The sequence below is a fragment of the Erinaceus europaeus genome, chromosome 10, assembly GCF_950295315.1.
Source record: "Erinaceus europaeus chromosome 10, mEriEur2.1, whole genome shotgun sequence".
NCBI classification, from domain to species: domain Eukaryota; kingdom Metazoa; phylum Chordata; class Mammalia; order Eulipotyphla; family Erinaceidae; genus Erinaceus; species Erinaceus europaeus.
The window spans coordinates 99,320,971-99,341,569 of NC_080171.1; the positions used below are offsets into that span (position 1 = coordinate 99,320,971).

Genomic DNA, 20,599 nt, shown 5'->3' on the forward strand with positions numbered 1-20,599 from the left:
CCTTGTTGTTTGTTGTAGCCTCGCTGTGGCTATCATTATTGCCATTGTTGATGTCGTTTGTTGTTGGATAGGACAGAGAGAATTGGAGAGAGGAGGGGAGAGAAAGATAGACACCTGCAGACCTGCTTCACCGCCTGTGAAGCGACCCCCCTGCAGGTGTGTCAGGCTGAGCTTCACTGACGGGAGACAGATGACCCGGGACTCATGGCTGGGTTGTAGGCAGTATGTCTTTATTCATGCTGGACGCAGCACAATCTATATCAAGCTGAGCTAAACTAAAACTAAAAACTAAACTAAAAACGAACAATGCTGTCCTTATATATACTTTCCAAGTAGGGTGTGAACAGGATGTGACGTAGAGAGGGTGGAGAGAAAAGTGACTGGTGAAAATCAGGGTGTGGCAAGGAGAGGGGGCGGAGCAGGCGAGAATTCTATGACTGAACCACCAATGCCCTGGAGGGAGGGTGGTACTTTATGTAAATGTAAAAGTGATTTATGTAAATAGACCGCAGCTTTGAGTGGGATCAAACCAATCCCTATACAGGCATACCAGTGCTTGGTTAAGCAGAAGCCAGGGGGAGCTGGCATACTACCCAACACAGGTGGGAAGCCGGGGTCTCGAACCAGGATCCTTACTCCTGGTCCTTGCGCTTTGCGCCACATGTGCTTAACTCACTGTGCCACCGCCCAACCCCCTATCCTATGGTTTTGTTAGTGCTTCCTTTTTATAGTTAAATTAAATTTTTATAAATAAATAATAATAATAAATAAAAAGTAATAATAATAAATTAAAAAATAAAAAGAGTTAATCAGTGGGGCCAGGCAGTTAACGCAGGGGGTTAATCGCACATAGTGCAAAGGGTAAGGACCGGTTCAAAGATCTCAGCATCCAGCTCCCTATCTGCAGAGGTGTCTCTTCAGAAGCGGTGAAGTAGGTCAGCAGGTGTCTGTCTTTCTCCCCCTCTCTGTTTTCACCTCCTCTCTCAATTTCTCTCCAGCAACAACAATGGTGGGAAAGAAAAAAAAAAAGATGGCCTCCAGGAGCAGTGGATTCATAGTGCAGGCATTGAGCTCCAGCAATAACCTTGGAGATTGAGAGAGAGAGAGAGAGAGAGAGGAAGAGAGGAAGAGAGTTATTAAAAAATAATAATAATAGCCATGCCAGGGCCAGGAAAAATAGCTCATCTTGTTAGAGCACAGCGCTAGTGTCCCTGAAGTCCCAAGGTCCCACATTCAATCCCCAACACCACCATTAGCCAAAGCTGAATAAAGTTCTGGTCTTCCCCTCACTTTGTATGTCACTCTTATTAAAATAAATAAATCTTTTTAAAATTTTATTTATTTTTTGAGAGATGCAGAGAGAGAGAAACACCACAGCACTGCTCAGCTGCAGTCTATGGTGGTGGTGAGGGGGGGTTTGAACATGGGATTTAGGAGCCTCAGGCATGAGAGGCTGTTTGCATAACCATTATGCTGTTTCCCCCACCTTTAAAATAAATAAATCGAGAGAGAGAGAGATTCCTTAATGGTTTAAGTTTAATTCCTAAAGTAAGTCCAGCCATAAAACATTTATAGACACTTGGCCTGCCTTTCTTGGACCCTTCTAGACTTGCCTGTCTTGGTCTATTCCTTGGCATTGTGCCTTTGACTTTCACTGATGGACAAATGGAAAGGAGCCATATGGATCCGGATTAATGTCATTTGCAGAATGCTCTTGAGGATTTTTCTCAGTCTGTCACAAGAATATCTCCTTGAAAAGGACCTATAAGAAAAGTTCTCAAGGAACTAAAAAAGTATGTCATTTCTCCTATGAAGCTGCTTTGTTATTAACCTAGGCAGTAGGAATTCTAGAAATGACCAGTTTTTCTTTTCCTCAAAATTGGTTTTTTTGAAGTTTGGAACCCTATTATGACTTAAGCTTTAAGCATGCATCTTAACCTTATTCTTTTGTTTTCTATTTATTTACCCACACATAATATCCCCCTAGTCTAAGCTTGTTATGTATTTCATTTTATTCTTTTTGTTGTTGTTGTTTGCCACCAAGATTATTTTTTTTTAATTTTTTTATTTAAGAAAGGATTAATTAACAAAACCATAGGGTAGGAGGGGTACAACTCCACACAATTCCCACCGTCCAATCTCCATATCCCACCCCCTCCCCTGTTAGCTTTCCCATTCTCTATCCCTCTGGGAGCATGGACCCAGGGTCGTTGAGGGTTGCAGAAGGTAGAAGGTCTGGCTTCTGTAATTGCTTCCCCGCTGAACATGGGCGTTGACTGGTTGGTCCATACTCCCAGTCTGCCTCTCTCTTTCCCTAGTAGGGTGTGTCTCTGGGGAAGCTGAGCTCCAGTGCCACCAAGATTATTGTTGGGGCTCAATGACTCCACAGCTCCAAGTGGCCTTTTTAAAGATATTTTTTCTTTTTGACAGAAGGTGAAATATATATATATATATATATATAGAGAGAGAGAGAGAGAGAGAGAGAGAGAGGAAGAGCAAAAGAGAGAGACCTGCAGTACTACTTCACAGCTTATGAAGCTTCCCTCCTGTAAGTGGGGGCAGAGGCTTGGACCTTGGTCCTGGCATATGGTAGCATGTGTGCTCTACTAGATATGCTGCTACCTGGCCCCTAGTTTTATCCTCAGAATTATATATATATATATATTTCAGTAAGTGTCTTTAAATCATTTTTTAAAAAAACAAGGTAAACTATAAGAAAAAGTTTTTGTTTTGTTTTGTTTATAGCATACCCTCTGTCCCCTATTAATGATGGTCTGATTTCTCTAATACTTATGACTACTTTTTTGACATTGTTTGATTTTATGGCCTGTTTTCCTGGGATCATTTATGCTTCATGTGACTCAGCCCCAACTGACTCATCACTTGGTGACCATATAGAGCTCTGAACTCTATGCGAGTAGCCTGGAAACTGGGGTCCCAAACTGCCAAATCCACTAGCCAAACATATGCCATCATTAGAAGGCCAGACAAAAGCTACACATTTTCCAAGGTAGAATCACACTTAGAAATAGCCACTCCCATGACAGCGGGCACCAGTACCAGTACTCTCTTTTCAAAACCGGAATTGCAGCTATTCACTCCCTCCTCCTGTGGATGTAGTGCTGCTCTTGTTCTTCTCAATGTCCACAAAGGGTTCCATTCTGGTGCCATGTCTTACCCCCTCCTATAGCAACCTCAGTCTCTTCCTCCTCCTCCTCCTCCTGTGCCATCCTGGATTCTGTTCTTTGACTCTAGTTATCTTCTTCCATTGGAAAGTTCCCTATTCTTTATCCCTCTGGGAGTATGGACCCAGGATCATTATGGGTTGCAGAAGGTGAGAGATCTGGCTTCTGTAATTGCTTCTCCAATGGACATGGGCATTGTCAAGTTTCCATACCCCCAGCCTGTTTCTATCTTTCCCTAGTGTGGCAGGGCTCTAGGGAAGTGGGGTTGCAGGACACATTGGTGAAGTCATCTGCCCAGGGAAGACAGGTTGGTGTCATGGTAGCATCTGCAACTTGGTGGCAAAAAAAGCATCAAGATATAAAGCAGCACAAATAGTTTAATAATCAGGAACCAAATGTAAGAGTACAGCAGATGAGATTTGGGGTCTTCATGTTGGAAGAAGCTACGAAGTCTATATAGGTATGTTCCAAGGGGCCCATGACTTTACTGATTTTTGCCTGGACCCCACAGCTAACATGCAGGTGGGCTAAAAGTATTATCTGGGGAGATAGTGTCAGAGTTGGGAATAAGACTAGAAAGCTGGATCAGAGCAGACAGTAGCTCCCAAACATGGGGAAAGTATATAAATGCCATTTCTGGTACTTATCTTTACCCCTGACTCCTCAAATATTCCATTCAACAAGTATCATTATATTGTATCTAGCTTTTCAGATTCCTCAGTCTGTCAACATGTGTCTGCTATCTTTGACTTCCTTACTGCCATAAAGAACACTTTCCCAAAAGTGCACTTCTGTCAACATCATCTTTATGTTTGCTTGCAAACAAATAAATAGGACAACTTTCAGTATCTTTCTTCTGGAATAATGTAGGAATTCTTAGTTTGTCACTAAGACTTTCCTTCCTTGTTTCTATCGATCTTGGGGACCTTAGCCCACATGACCACGATCTAGCCAATTAGATAGACCTTTTTCACCATCACACAGGCCTCTGGGTTTCATTCTTCCTTCCATCCATCTAGGAAGCCTTGAAATATGCTATCCTGGATTCCAGCTTTTCTAGTGCCTTCCCTTCTCCTTTGGAAGAAGATCATCTTTCACTCTAGAGAACTCTACAATTCTCTTAATTTCTCTGTGGCACCTGACATACTTTTTACATTGTGATCATTTGTGGACAATTTTGGTAGGCAGACCTGATTCTTCCTTCATTTTTTTTTAAGTGTACTGAACTTACCAAAGACACTTAGCTCATTGCCATATGCCACATATTAGCTAGGTAATCAGCCTTATTAAACATCTGGTATCTAATTAATTTTTTTCTCTTCATTTTTTTACATTACTTCCCATTCACTCTCTGCTTGTGCATACTGCTACCCATGTAAACATGTTTTTCTATAATATATTTGGTGTAAAATTTGAACTACATTAAAAAAGCAAAGAAAAATTAAATCCATTTGTATTCCTACCACCTAGATATAATCACTTTTAAGATTTAGCAGATGTATACAAAATGACTTCACATATTTCATTATGCTTCTTAAGAACCAAGTATAATCTTTTTTTGATAAGTAAAAGATCTTATATTTGAAAAGCTTCCAGTCGTAATGAAAACAGTTCCTAAATTTAAAAGTAGAACTTCTCCAATCAGTATAACATTTGTCTTCCTTCTTTGTTTGGCTATACCTACTTTGGTTTTCCTTTTGCTCAAAGTATAATGTTTTCAAAGGCATAAGTAACAATTCTACACACAACTTTTTCTCCTCCTAGTCAATTCTCTCCTTTCTTATTTACTTATATCTAATTGCATTGACCTCCAGAACGATAACAGGCATCCTTGTCCTAGAATCTGAGGTAGTGAGTTTTTTAGACTATACAGAAGGACATTTTTCCTTAACCATTACTTATTTGCGAATGTCTTGAATTATGTTTTCTGAGTCATTATATTTCTTTTTCTCTTAAAATTTTACAATTTTTGATCCATTGTTGTATTTGCTTCATAGGTTTGTTTTCCACAGTATTTTACCACAAACTAAAAGTCTTAAAACAGAAATGTATTCACTTATAGTTCTGTAGTCTAAAAGTCCTTACTCTCTGAAGGTTCTAGGGAAAAATCTTTAATTTTTCAGGTTGCTGAGGTTACAACAATCCTTGACATTAATGACTTAAAGCTGCCTCTGTCCAGTTTCTATTCTCTCATCACATGAGAACATCTTTCCCTCTAGTCTTGTGTCTCTATCTCCCTGTCTTTTCTCTTACAAAGACTCCAGTTGTTTGGGCTTAGAATTCACCCTAATCCAGAATGACCTTCTCTTAATCCAATTAATTACAACTGCAAAGAGATAAACAGAAACCAGAGGCCATTTAATTTGCTTTCTATCCTGGTAAGCATTTCTGACTATATTTTTAAAAATAAGATCTTTTTTCTTTAGTATGTTGTTGTTATTTTGTCATCAATGGAGTTTTACCACTTTGGGCTGGCTTTTTCAGAGGCAGAAATAGAGAGAGGGAAAGACACCACAGCACCAAAGCTTCTTCCAACATGATGGGGGTCAGACTTGAACCGGGGACACATGCAGGTACACCCAGGTGAGCTATTTTGCCAACCATTGACTTTGTTTCTAAAATGTTTCTGATGGCCAGGAAGATAGCTCAGTGATAGAGCACAGAACTTGCATGGGTGACGTCCTAAGTTTGATTTCTGACACTACATATGCTGGCATGATGTTTTGGGACTCTCTCTCCTTTTTAGGACAGCTTTCTCATTATTTCTCAATGTGCTTCCTGCCTCACTGATATTGCCTAAAACATTGAATCTCTGTGATTCAGATTTCCAGTCAGGGATGAATATTTTCTGCTGTTGTCTTTTGATTACTCTCTATTCCCCATTACCCTCAAAACTTCCATAATTACCTTTTCTTTCTCATTCTTTTTTTGTTTTAGTTGTCCCCTGAGCTCCAGTGCTCCAGACCACTTTTTTTTTCTAGAAAGAAAGAGATAAAGACAGTCAGAGGGAGAGACAGGAAAGACACCATAGTACCGAAGCTTCCTCCAGTGTAGTGGAGGCCACATGTGAACCTGGATTGTGTACATGGTAAAACAGGAACACTATAGGTAAGCTCTCTTGCCAGCCCATGTTATTTTTATTTTATTCATTTTTATTCTGGGAAAGCATCTCAAATAACAAACATGCTACTATTCTACAACTAATATTGCCTACAATGTATTATTTTCTAAAATCACTGTTTTTTTTCTTGTTTTTTTTTTTTAATTTATAAAAAGGAAATATTGACTAAACAATAGGATACGAGGTATACAACTCCACACCAGAACTCCATATCTCCTCTCCTCCCTTGATAGCTTTCCTATTCCTTAACCCTCTGGGAGTATGGACCCAAGGTCATTGTGGGATGCAGAAAGTGGAAGGTCTGGCTTCTGTCATTGCTTCCCCGCTGAACATGGGCATTGACAGGTCGGTCCATACTCCTAGCCTCTCTCTCTCTTTCCCTAGTGGGGTGGGGCTCTGGGGAAGTGGAGCTCCAGGACACATTGGTGGGGTTCTCTGTCCAGGGAGGTGTGGTTGGCATCATGCTAGCACCTGGAACCTGGTGCCTGAAAAGAGAGTAAGCATATAAAGCCAAACAAATTGTTGACCAATCATGAACCTAAAGGCTGGAATAGTGCAGATGAAGAGTTGGGGGGGGGGGTTGTCTCTGTTTTGTAGATAGCTAGTAGGCATATTTTAGTTATATTCCAAAGGAATATAACTATACTAGTTTTTTTTTTCTTTTTCTTTTTTCCCCTGAGCCTGAAATCTGGCATGCAGGTGGATCCAATTGATTGTCTGGGGAGATGATACCATGGCTGGAAAAAGGACCAGAAAACTGGATCAGGGAAGAGAGTAGCTCCTTAATATGGGAAGGGGATATAAATATTGTTGACTGTAAACCCCCATCGATTTGATGTGATCTGGGGCCCATATTCAGCTTAGGAGCCTATGTGACCTCTGCATCCCTCTAGATCTGAGCTCACATTCTGTGGTCATGAGTAGGAACATTCCATGCTGCCCCAGTATCGACCCATCTTCCTCAGGTGTAGCATAGAGTATGTTGTCCATCCTCCCTCCAGAGGATGGAGCATTCTCTACCATTGTTAATCCAAGCTGAGGGCAAGATCCTATGGGGGCCCACAAAGGGGTCTGCTTTGTTGTTCCTGATAGAGATGACCGGTAACAATGGAGAGAAGGATTTACTCGAGGTCTAGGCCCATCATGTCTGTTTGGAAATCTCAGGACTCCCCAAATAGGGCCCCAGCTGATGGAGTGACCTGATAGTGACTAAAGAGTCATCATTAAACTATGTCAGTCTCTTGCCGTTATTCAGCTTTTGCAGTCCTTGCTTTGCTAAGGTTAGCTTTGGAGTGAGTAAGAGAACTGTAATAAGAAGTAGGTGAGAAGGGTATCTAAGTCTAAGTAGATACTATTTCACTGGGAACTTTATACTGACTCACTACAGACTACTGTGTACCTTTGCTTTCAGGTATATATTTTGCCCTAATTTATGGATACATGTGAACATATGCTCTATCTCATGGGACCTGGTCTATATCTAGGTTTTGGGACTTTGTTAGGAAGTGAACCACCTGGAATGGAATTATAGAATACCGTAAAAGGAAAGGTCTCACCCAAGTAATGAGGCTGAAGGGTTGACATTCCATGCCTGACGTCTGTGGACACAGTCTGAAGTGAAGCATGCTGAGGTGGTACTCATTGCGTTGATTAGTTTGGGATCGGCGGATGCAATATTATTTGGTATGAATTGAGAGAAGCTTGCAGGAAAGTGAACCCCACCCTCGAGGTTCCAGGACTGGGGGAAATATAGGCTCTATAGAGGAAGCGGGAGGTTCCTGCTGTCTTAGGGTTTAAGAAGACAATAGATAGTTATTGTTATAATCACATTATTTGGCAATTGGGTTAACTTTGAAAAATCCCTTTGTTAGGATTTGCTGTATCATACACAACATCACCATAATTTGTGTCCTTTGACACTATTTTTTATTTATTCATTTATTTATTCTCTTTTGTTACCATTGTTGTTGTTATTGATGTCATTGTTTTTGTACAGGACAGAGAGAAATAGAGAGAGGAGGGGAAGACAGAGAGGGGGAGAGAAAGAAAGACACCTGCAGATCTTCTTCACTGCCTGTGAAGCAACTCCTCTGCAGGTGGGGAGCCGGGGGCTTGAACCGGGATCCTTGCGCTGGTCCTTGCACTTGGTGCCACATGCGCTTAACCCGCTGTGCTACCGCCCGACTTCCCCTTTGACACTATTTGTATATAGCTGTGCTACCAGTTGCTTCTGTTCTCCCTGGTCTAAGCTTTTAAGAGAGTCAACCTATCAAAGACTCAGCCTATGTATTAAAAAGACTCAGTCTGTGCTTTAAAAACTTTGAGACATTCAATCAATTTTTCCCCTCTCATATTAATTAGTGATTTATATGACTACAGAGTAATAGGAGTATACATAAACACCATTCCCACCACCAAAAGACTCTGTCCCATCCCATCCACCCCACCCCACCCTACCCCATGAAGCTGAACATTCACCCTCACCCTCAACCCAGGGTTTTTACTTTGGTGCCCTACTCCAAATTTACTCAAATTCTGCTTTTTGTTTCCCTTTCTGTTCTTCTTTCTCAACTTCTGTTTATGAGTGGGATCGTCCCATACTCATCTTTATCTTCCTGACTTAGCTCACTTAACATAATTCCTTCTAGCTCCATCCAAGATGGGTCAGAGAAGGTGGGTTCATTGTTCTTAATAGCTGTGTAGTAAAATTAGTTTTGTTTTCCTCCTCCAGTGAGGATTTTCATCCTATGTTTGCATTTCAGTCCTTTTTATTTATTTTATCCACTTCTACAAGTTTCTTATTCTTGGTCCAAAAAAAAAAAATCATGTCTTCTGTCTTACTGAGAATAGCTACCTTTCTAAAATTTTATTCAGGTTGCATAATATTTTTTAAAATGGTGTGTTTCCTTTTCTTAGTATCATGTGGAACATTTTGTCATAGCTCCCATGTTAGTTTCTTTTTCTTTCTTTCTTATTTAACAAAATCTTCAAACAAAAACAAAAAGAGCTACTGAGACCTTGTATTTTTAGTAGACAGAATGTTTAATGGCCCTGGGCTCTCATTGTCCTTTTGGGTACTGCAGTTTCTCTGAGCTAAACAGTTGAATGACATGCGGTTGTGCAGAACTCTCTGATCAATTTCCAGGGTCTAGTTGGTATTTATCTTGTAAAGCTCTGCCCAAGTGAGATAGGGTGTTCTCTGTGCTTGGCTTTTTGCTGCTGTGAACCAGCAACTCCAGAGTTTATATATATATTGCAATGCTTAGGGGACTTACAGGTAGCAATATCACTGTAAGACTAATATTAAAGTGATGTTTGCTTAACTCTTTACATAAGCTTGAGAAAATGTCATGTGTGTGAATTAAAGAGTTGAAAAAAATGTGAAGGTTAAATCTCTCCCTACCTCTAGCCACCCTTTGGTGTGGCCAACTGCTTGGTTTACTGGCAAAACTGTACTCCCCAAGATGTTCAGTACCAGGACCTTTTTTTTTTTTTTTTTTTGCCTCCAGGGTTATCGCTGGGGCTCGGTGCCTGCATTATAAATCCACTGCTCCTGGCAGTCATCTTTTTTTTTTTCCATTGTTGTTTTTGCTGCTGCTGCTGTTATTATTGTTGTTGTTGGATAGGACAGAGAGAAATTGAGAGAGGTGGGGAAAACAGACAGGAGGAGAGAAAGATAGACACTTACAGACCTGCTTCATTCACCACTTGTGAAACAACCCCCCTGCAGGTGGGGATCTGGGGGTTTGAACCAGGATCCTTGCTCCAGCCCTTGTGCTTCGTACAATGTTCACACTACATGCACTTAGCCTGGTGTACTACTGCCCCAACCTCCAAGACTTTATTTCATAATATGAACTTTCTCTCCCTCCTTACTTCTTGCAGTGTTTTCTGTAAGTGAGAAAGAAATGTATACCATGTAATAAGGATGCCTCCCACTATTCTTAGAGACACAGGGTCTCAAAAACTTAATATGATAGGGGAAGAATAGTGTCCTCTAACTTTCTTTGTTGATGACAGAATTACTGTATTTCAGGCAACAAAATCATTGACCAAAATGTTTTTCAGTTCTTTTTCAGTTCTTCTGGGGCAGAGGGTGATGATGAAGATCTAGACATGGCCAAGTAGTGTGAGTTTATTGCAAATATGGTCATATAGAAACATTCTTTGAACACAGAAGAGAGTGAGAATTTACTTGAGAGAGATGATTGAGAGCTGAGACTAGATTTAGTGGATTCAAGGAGAAGTCAGCAGGACAGCATTTCTGTGTGTTGAGAAGTGTGGGGCTGGGGAGATAGTATACTGGTTATGCAAAATACTCTCATGCCTGAGGCTCCAAGGTCCTAGATTCAATCCCCAGCACCACCATAAGCCAGAGCTGAGCAGTGCTCTGGTCTTGGTCTCTCTCTCTCTCTCTCTCTCTCTCTCCCTCTCCCTCTCCCTCTCCCTCTCCCCCTCCCCCTCCCCCTCCCCCTCCCTCTCCCTCTCCCTCTCCCTCTCCCTCTCCTTCCTGCCTTTCTCTGTATCTCTGTCATTAAAATAAAATAAATAAAGCATTAAAAAAAGAAGTGTGGTATTATTGTAATTATCCACAGTCCCCCAGCAGCACATACTTATCCCAGGAATATCCAGAATGGCTTATGAGCTTGGTACTGTGATGTCAATGCTGTACCAGTGTGGTCAGGAGCATTTGGGTGGTCATAAAAGGCAAAGTCATGAAGTTAGGTAAGTCATTATATTCAAGAAAGCAGAAGAATACTAGCCCAACATATCAGGTAAATGTGGGATTTTGAGTTTGCTGAGGATGGGGATATATATAGGACAGTGTTCACACTCAGATCTGTGTTCTTGGTGGTTCATCTTAAGTTAGTGTTTCTTCTCTTGACTAGAAAACACCCAACTTTGGTATTCTGACATGCTGATCTTTTTTCTGTCCTTTGACACAGATAGAAATTACCAAAGTGAAGGGTGAGAGAAAGAGAACACCTCCTCTGGTTGTTGAATTCAACTCTCTTACTTCTCTAGAAGAGACCAGAGTGGCCAGGAGGGCTGACTCAGTCTACCCAGAGTTAGACCTTCTCCTTGTCCCTTCTATTTGGCATAAACATTTACATTTTCTTTCATCCCTTCTGAATAGTACTTTCTAAGTCAGGTGTGTGTGTGTGTGTGTGTGTGTGTGTGTGTGTGTGTGTGTGTGTGTGTTGCATTATTTGCTTATATAGACACAGCTGCTTCTATCAGATGTGTCTACTTGACCAATATTCATAGTTTAAAAACAACAAAAACTGCCTTTGTTGGAAATAAATTCTCAAAGACCCTATGCATCTTCCAGTATCAATTGCTTTGTTGATTGGATTACATGATTATTGAAGTAATAAAACTTCCAGCTCCCTGAAGCAGAGCTGCTATCTCTAGCCTCTGAACTCCCTCAGGACTCCATCCTCTGCTTCTCCTGTTGTGGCATTTAACTAGGTTGTGTGGTGATTTATCTGTTTATGCATATGTGTGTCTCTCCCACTTGACTTTGTGCTCCTCCAGGGTAAGGATCATGTTGCATTTGTCTTTATAATTTCAGCAGTTAGTACTGACCCTGAACAATAGTCTCAGCAATGATTGTCGGGTAGACAAAGGTTTAATCAGAGCTTCTGAGAGCTTAAATGAAACACTAAGATAGATTAATCATGCTAATACAATCAGATTTTTTATATTAATCATTATAACATTATTGTTATAATGGATAAGGACTAGGAAATAGCTCAGTTGGTAGAATGATTCTACAGTACTATAGATGGAACCCTGAGTTTGAGCCCCAGAACTACATGGGAGCAACATGGACAACATCAGAGAAGCCACATGCATGATAGAGCAATGCTACGGCATCTCTCATTCTTCTCTTCTCTCTTGTAAACAAAAACGAACAAAGTTGGACTTAGGGAGGTCTCTTAGCAGTGAAATCACACGTGTGAGAGCCTAGACTCATTTTCCAGCATCACTTTAAATAGATATTATAGCATTTATTTGCCTCTGTGTCTCTCATTAAAATTAAATATTTAATGCATGTACAAACTATTGTATTTACTGTCAAATGTAAAAATTAATTCCACAATAAATAAATTTTAAAAAATTAAATATTTAAGGGAGTTGGGTGGTAGTGCAATGGGTCAAAAGCATGTGGTGCAAAGCACAGGGACCAGCTTAAGGATCCCAGTTCGAGCCCCCTGCTCTCCACATGCAGGGGAGTCCCTTCACAAGCAGTGAAGCAGGTCTGCAGATGTCTATCTTTCTCTCTCCCTCTCTGTCTTCCCCTCCTCTCTCCATTTCTTTCTGTCCTATCCAACAATGACAACAACAATAGTAACTACAATAAAAAGAAACAACAAGGGCAACAAAAGGGAATGAATGAATGAATGAATGAATGAATGAATAAATATTAAAAAAACATTTATTGAATGTTTCTTTTTTAATTTAATGTTTTTATTTATAAAAAGGAAACATTGACTAAACCATAGGATAAGAGGGGTACAACTCTACACAATTCCCACCACCAGAACTCTATCCCATCCCTTCCCCTGATAGCTTTCCTATTCTTTAGCCCTCTGGGAGTATGGGATGCAGAAGGTGGAAGGTCTGGCTTCTGTAATTGCTTCCCCTCTGAACATGGGCATTGACTCCCAGCCTGCCTCTCTCTTTCCCTAGTGGGGCGGGGCTCTGGGGAAGCAGAGCTCCAGGACACATTGGTGGGGTTGTCTGTCCAGGGAGGTCTGGTTGGAATCATGCTAGCACCTGGAACCTGGTGGCTAAAAAGAGGGTAAGCATATAAAGCCAAACAAATTGTTGACCAATCATGAACCTAAAGGCTGGAATAGTGCAGATGAAGAGTTGGGGGGGGGGGGGAATCTCTATTTTGTAGATAGCTAGTAGGCATATTTTAGTTATATTCCAAAGGGCCTGTGGCTATACTAGCTTTTTTTTTTTTTCCCTGAGCCTGAAATCTGGCATGCAGGTGGATCCAAGTTATTGTTTGGGGATATGATGTCATGGCTGCATAAAGGACCAGAAAACTGGATCAGGGAAGAGAGTAGCTCCCAAATATGGAAAAGGTGTATAGATATTGTTGACTGTGAAACCCACCAATCTGATGTGATCTGAATGCTTTTTTTTTTTTTTCCTCCAGGGTTATTGCTGGGCTCGGTGCCTGCACCATGAATCCACCGCTCCTGGAGGCCATTTTTCCCCTTTTGTTGCCCTAGTTGTTGCAGCCTCGTTGCGGTTATTATTGCCATTGTTGACGTTGCTTTGTTGTTGGATAGGACAGAGAGAAATGGAGAGATGAGGGGAGGACAGAGAGAGGGGGAGAGAAAGACAGACACCTGCATACCTGCTTCACCGCCTGTGAAGCGACTCCCCTGCAGGTGGGGAGCCGGGGGCTCGAACCGGGATCCTTACGCCGGTCCCTGCGCATTGCGCCATGTGCGCTTAACCCGCTGCGCTACCGCCTGACCCCCTGAATGCTTCTTTTTTATAGATTTTTTTTTCATAAACACCATTCCCACCACCAAAAGACTGTGTCCCATCCCCTCCCTCCAGCCCCCCCACCCCATGAAGCTGAACACCCACCTCACCCTCCACCCAGGGTTTTTTCTTTGGCGCCCTACTCCAAATTCAGTCAACTCCTGATTTATATGAATTTCTATCATTTTTAGTATTATTTGCTAACTGAAGGTTATTTAGTATGAAGAACTAACTTCATTTTGGTCATTCAGCATTGCTCCAATGGCCACCATATCACAGTCCTATCAATAGAAATATCTGTGATCATAGAAAATTATGGTTTTTACTATTCAATAAATAGCCAAGTGTAACTATTAAATTTTACAGTGTAGTTAGTACAGCTAGGGGACTGAAAGTCTTTATTTTGGTTGTTATTAGAATTAAAAGTAAATGGAGCTGGGGATTACAGTATTGGACAAGAACTTTGAGAACTTTCAAGAACTTTAAAGAAATCCCTCAAAATGTCTGGCCCATACCAACCAAAGGATAATTTTATTTTTTTTTCCTTCTTCTCTTTCTGGGACCCAGTCCTCAGCACTAATTATTTAGTACATGATGAAATCAAAATGTAAGGCAAAACAGATGAACCTAACATCCTATCTTCTCTTAGATTCCTGATGTTAACTACATCCCAATACCCCTGAACTTATACACCAAAACAAATGAAACAAAATTCTGCTACCTTCTTCAAGGAATTGGTCCCCCACTTTCCTGGAAGTGTGGGTGCACCTGTCATGTGGCAGGGATCTTTGCCCACTTAGAAGCACCTGGGAGCTGGTGCTGCTTTTATGGGGTGGTGTTCTGACAGCTTCTTCAGCTCTATAGATAGTCATTGCTGTATTCAGATGTCTTTCTCTCTTAAAATACTGTTCATTATGTATATTCTCCTAGGAGGTTTTATATTTTGCAATATTTTTACATTTTTTACATAGCTTTATATATTTGTTCTCTCACTTTCAAAATGTGTTTATCCTTTTTTTTTTCTTTTTTCCTTTTTTTGCCTCCAGGGTTATTGATAGAGCTACGAATCCACTGCTCCTGGTGGCTTTTTTTTTTCCTATTTTATCTGATAGGACAGAGAGAAATTGAGAGGAGAGGGGAGACAGACAGAGAGAGAGAGATCAAGGGAGCCAGGGGTGATGCACCTGGTAAGTGCACATAGCACTACACTCAAGCATCTAGGCTCAAGCCCCTGGCTCTCCAACAGTGGGTGAAGCAGGTCTGTGGTGTCTGTCTATCATTCTCTTTCTCTTTCTATCTCCCCCTCCTCTCTCAATTTATCTTTGTTCTTTCCAATAAAAATAGAAAAAAAATGGTTGCTAGGAGCAGTGGATTTGTATTGCCAGCACTGAACCCCAGCAATAACCCTGGAAACTAGTAAAAATTAATAAATGAAAACAAAAGTAAAAGGTGAAGGGAGAGATCAAGAGAGACACCTACAGACCTGGTTCACCATTCGTGAAGTGTCCCCACTGCAGGTGGGGTGGGAAGCATCAAACCCAGGTCCTTGTGCATAGCCATGGCTCTATGCATGCTTTATCATGTGTGTAACCACCAGGGCCCAAAATGTATTTATTCTTAACAATTATATCTTCATTATCAGTTTGTATTTGTGTTCTTTTATTTTTTAAAATCTGATTTGCTGGTGAGTTCTTGGATGTGTTTGTCAGTTTATTGCCTTTCTGTAATTCCTAATCTGATCTTTCATTGATTCCTTGTCCCCACTTTTTGTTTAGTCATTGCTCCATGTGGTGTGGATCTTCAAGAGGACAGTTTTTAGTTCATTGTTCTCAACCTTTCTTGTTCAGTGAAAACAATTTAGAACCTATTGCATTACATGTTTTGATATGGACTATTCTCAGCAGTGTCCAATTTTAGTTTTCCTGTTTTACCTGAATTTTTTTTAATTTTTTTTATTTAAGAAACGATTAATTAACAAAACCATAGGGTAGGAGGGGTACAACTCCACACAATTCCCACCACCCAATCTCCATATCCCACCCCCTCCCCTGATAGCTTTCCCATTCTCTATCCCTCTGGGAGCATGGACCCAGGGTCATTGAGGGTTGCAGAAGGTGGAAGGTCTGGCTTTTGTAATTGCTTTCCGGCTGAACATGGGCATTGACTGGTCTGTCCATACTCCCAGTCTGCCTCTCTCTTTCCCTAGTAGGGTGTGTCTCTGGGGAAGCTGAGCTCCAGGACACATTGGTGGGGTCTTCAATCCAGGGAAGCCTGGCTAGCATCCTGATGGCATCTGGAACCTGGTGATTGAAAAGAGAGTTAACATACAAAGCCAAACAAATTGCTGAGCAATCATGGACCCAAAGCTTGGAATAGTGGAGAGGAAGTGTTAGGGAGATACTCACTGCAAACTCTAGTGTACTTCTGCTTTCAGGTATATATTTTGCCAAGAGTTTTTACAGAATTTTTTATTTTTTTTATTTTGGATAGGAAAAGTATGCATCCTTACAGATGAGAGATATCAAAACTAGAAAATGCCTTATTTAAGGTAGGCTGGACTGGAAAGCTTGGAAACGAAGTAGAGAGCAAATCGTCTGAGACTTTACACTCCAACAGCAGCAGAGAGGAGGGAATTGGTCAGTCTCCTTTCTCACTATACTTGACCCGATGGGTTTCTTCTGGGAGTCAAGTCTAAAAAGCAGGTATTCCCATGTGTGCTCAGACCTTCATACATGTGGCTCTGCCTACCCAGGAGTTCAGTGCCTAGTAAGATGTTTTGGAATCAGAACAATCCACATTCATACTCCTGTAGGATAGAGTGAGGGAGAGCAGTACAATGAAGAAGTGGATAAAGGGGAGCCTGGAATTGCTCCTTGTACTCCGGGTGAGGACAGCTCAGACCTGCCATACCTCTTGCACTTTTCTCCCTATTATCTGTGTTCTTGATAGTCATTTTCCTGATAATATAATGTGCTCTTGGGGGCATTTTCTTTTTTTTTTTTTCCTTTCCTTTTTTTTTTTTTTTTTTTAATTTAAGAAAGGAGACATTAACAAAATCATAGGATGGGGAGGGTACAACTCCACACAATTCCCACCACCAAATCTCCATATCCCATCCCCTCCCCAATAGCTTTCCCATTCTCTATCCCTCTGGGAGCATGGACCCAGGTTCTTTGTGGGTTGCAGAAGGTGGAAGGTCTGGCTTCTGTAATTGCTTCCCCGCTGAACATGGGCGTTGACTGGTCTGTCTATACTCCCAGTCTGCCTCTCTCTTTCTCTAGTAGGGTGAGTCTCTGGGGAAGCTGAGCTCCAGGACGCATTGGTGGGGTCTTCAGTCCAGGGAAGCCTGGCCAGCATCCTGATGGCATCTGGAACCTGGTGGCTGAAAAGAGAGTTAACATTCAAAGCCAAACAAACTGCTGAAGAATCATGGACCCAAAGGTTGGAATAGTGGAGATGAAGTATTGGGGGGCACTCACTGCAAACTCTAGTGTATTACTGCTTTCAGGTATATATTTGCCCTAGTTTATGGATACATGTGAACATATGCTCTATCTCCTGGAACCTAGTCTATATCTAGGTTTTGGGACTTTGTTAGGAAGTGAACCACCTGGGATGAAGTTAGAGAACACTATGAAAGGAAAGGTCTCACCCGAGTGATGAAGCTGAAGGGTTGTCTTCCACACCTGAAGTCTCTGGACACAGTCTGAAGTGAAGCATGCTGGAGTGGCACTCGTTGCGTTGATTAGGTTGCGATCAGGGGATGCAATATTATTTGATAAGTGGATTCCAGGGTTACTGCTGGGGTATGCTGCCTGCACTACGAATCCACTGCTCCTGGAGGCCATTTTTCCCATTTTGTTGCCCTTGTTGTTTGATCGTTGTTGTAGTAATTATTGTTGTTATTGCTGTCATTGTTTTTGGATAAGACAGGGAGAAATCGAGAGAGGAGGGGAAGACAGAGAGGAGGAAAGAAAGATAGACACTTGCAGACCTGCTTCAACACTTGTGAAATGACCCCCCTACTTGGGGGCATTTTCTTTTCAGCATTTTTTTTTTCAGTATCAATTTTTGGCTCACTGTGATCACTTTATTTCAAAGTTCAGAAACCGTTCTTTTCATGTGAAATCTTATCACATATTATTCACTTCCATGGATCCAGTAGCCTCCAGAATTGTAACAATAATTAGAAACTATGCGAAAGTTTCTTGTTCTTTTGGCAGTAAAATAAAATATCTGACACCCGGGGGCGGGGGGGGGGGGGGGGTCGGGCGGTGGCGCAGTGGGTTAAGCGCACGTGGCGCAAAGCGCAGGGACCGGCGTAAGGATCCCGGTTCGAGCCCCCGGCTCCCCACCTGCAGGGGAGTCGCTTCACGGGCGGTGAAGCAGGTCTGCAGGTGTCTATCTTTCTCTTCCCCTCTCTGTCTTCCCCTCCTCTCTCCATTTCTCTCTGTCCTGTCCAACAACAAAGCAACGTCAACAATGGCAATAATAACCACAACGAGGCTGCAACAACTAGGGCAACAAAAAGGGGGAAAAATGGCCTCCAGGAGCGGTGGATTAATGGTGCAGGCACCGAGCCCAGCAATAACCCTGGAGGAAAAAAAAAAAAAAATCTGACACCCAAGTTCCATTTCCACATTTTAAATTATGGACTCATTCTAGATCCAGAGAGCTTTTATTATACCTCTGGGGAATATTTGTCCATTTAGAACATTGGAACTCAGCTTTTTTTATTTCTCACACTCAATTAGGCATTCGGAGTTAGTGGGTGACTGCCTCACACACACTGCTCACAGTGAAGACACTGTGTCATTTTGGACTCATGGTCTCTGGTTGTAGAGGTTCTAACTTGTGGAGAGGGAGAGCTATGTGAGTGAGGCACCTCTGACCCCCTCCATGCCCTACACCTAACCCCCTGGATTTCCACCCACCTCCAAGTGGACAGGATTAAGTCAAATGACCACCTGCGGGAAATGTTACAATTCCATTGCTGTGGAAGATAACTGTACCACCTAGAATGAGTTGCGGGTGGAGAACCCCAGATTGTGTGCCATTGGGTTTTCAATTGTATAATTCTCATGACTACACCAGAGTTTTTTTTTTCCTTTATTGAGGGGATTGTTTATAATCGACAGTAAAATACAGTAGTTGGTACATGCATTTCTCAGTTTTTCACATAACACTCTAACCTAGGTCCTCCCCCACCCCACCCCAGAGCCCTTTGCTTTGGTGCAGTACATCAAATCCAGTCCAAGGTGTTCTATGTGTTTTCCTTTCTGTACTTATTTTTCAACTTCTATGAGTGGGATCATTGCAAATTCATCCTTCTCTTTCTGGCTTATCTCAGTTAACAAGATTCCTTCAAGCTTCATCCCAGATGAAGTGAAGAAGGTGAAGTCACCATTTAATAGCTGAGTAGTATTCCATTGTGTATATATACCGTAACTTGCTCAGCCACTCATCTGTTACTTCCAGGTTTTGGCTATTACAAATTGTGCTGCTATGAACATATGTGTACACAAATCTTTTTGGATGGGTGTTTTTGGTTCCTTAGGATATATCCTCGGGAGAGGAATTGCAGGGTCATAGGGTAGGTCCACTTCTAACCTTCAGAGAGTTCTCCAGACTGCTGTCCATAGGGGCTGGACCAATTGACATTCCCACCAGCAGTGCAGGAGGGTTCCTTTGTCCCCACAACCTCTCCAGCATTTGTTGATGCTATTGTTTTTCATATATGACATTCTCACAGATACACCAGAGATTTCTGAAGAATATTTGAGAGGAAACTACTGCTAGAAAGTTTCTCTGCTGTGACAAAAGGATTTTTCTGCCCTGTTATTTTTCTAACCTCTAATTCACTGAAGGACTGTCTTCTTCTTTCATATCAGCTGGTGCACCATGCCTCATCAGACATTCACCATGCCGCTCTCTGCTCATTCTCTATGTGCCCTAGCCGCCTATAAAAGTGGGAGACAGAGCAGAGGAGCACTGGGGCTGCCATTTAAATGCATCCACCCAGTGCCCTTCAGCTCAAAGAGGGGCTACCAGTGCGAATAAGCTCATGGGTACTACTTTGATCTGCAGGTTGATTAAACTACTATTCAGGTTGGCTTCCTCTGTCCCATGGTGATGCAGGCTATTTGGTCTGTCCCCCTCTCTGGTCTTTCCTTCATCATAGATAGGCCTGGTAGAATTTCCTTGAAATGTCTTGTGGGAGTAATGAACATTCTGCAGTTGCCAGGATGATCACAGGTGTTACCCCCGTTCTTATATCCATTTGGCTGTTTCATTAGAGACTTGGCATTCAAAGACCCACGCATTTCTTGTTTCTTGTCTAATAAATATTTAGTGACTATCTATACCATGTCAGGCAGTGTGTTTGGGATTGAAATGGTGAGAAAAACAAATGCCGCTGCTCTCTTCCTGGAGCTGATCGATAGAGAGCAGAGGGAGTAAGGAAGGAGAGACAGGCATCAACTGGATAATGTCACAAGGAAATGTCAAGCACAGCGCTGAGGGCTACTCTGGGTCTCAAAGGAATCCATTTTCCCAGGCAGTGAGGTCAAGGAATGTGTATGTGAGCAATGAGGGTCACACTGGAAATGAACAGTATGGAAGAGTTAATTAGGGAAAAGTGTAAGGGAAGGCCTTCCGGGCACAGAGGTATCATGTGTGTATGTCTTCTGGCAGGAATGAGTGGATTGCTGGGGTGAGTCTTTCAGTTTGCCAAAATCACCTGGACGAACGTGAGGATGATCTGGCTGTGACATCTGTCACC

The 20,599-nt window shown here is 41.9% G+C and overlaps 1 protein-coding gene across 8 annotated transcripts in view; it reads left to right on the forward strand.

Annotated features, from left to right (window-relative positions):
• GARNL3 (GTPase activating Rap/RanGAP domain like 3) overlaps positions 1-20,599 on the forward strand; it is a 229,909-nt gene that overhangs the window by 63,302 nt on the left and 146,008 nt on the right. The gene's annotated exons all lie outside the window — the stretch shown is intronic.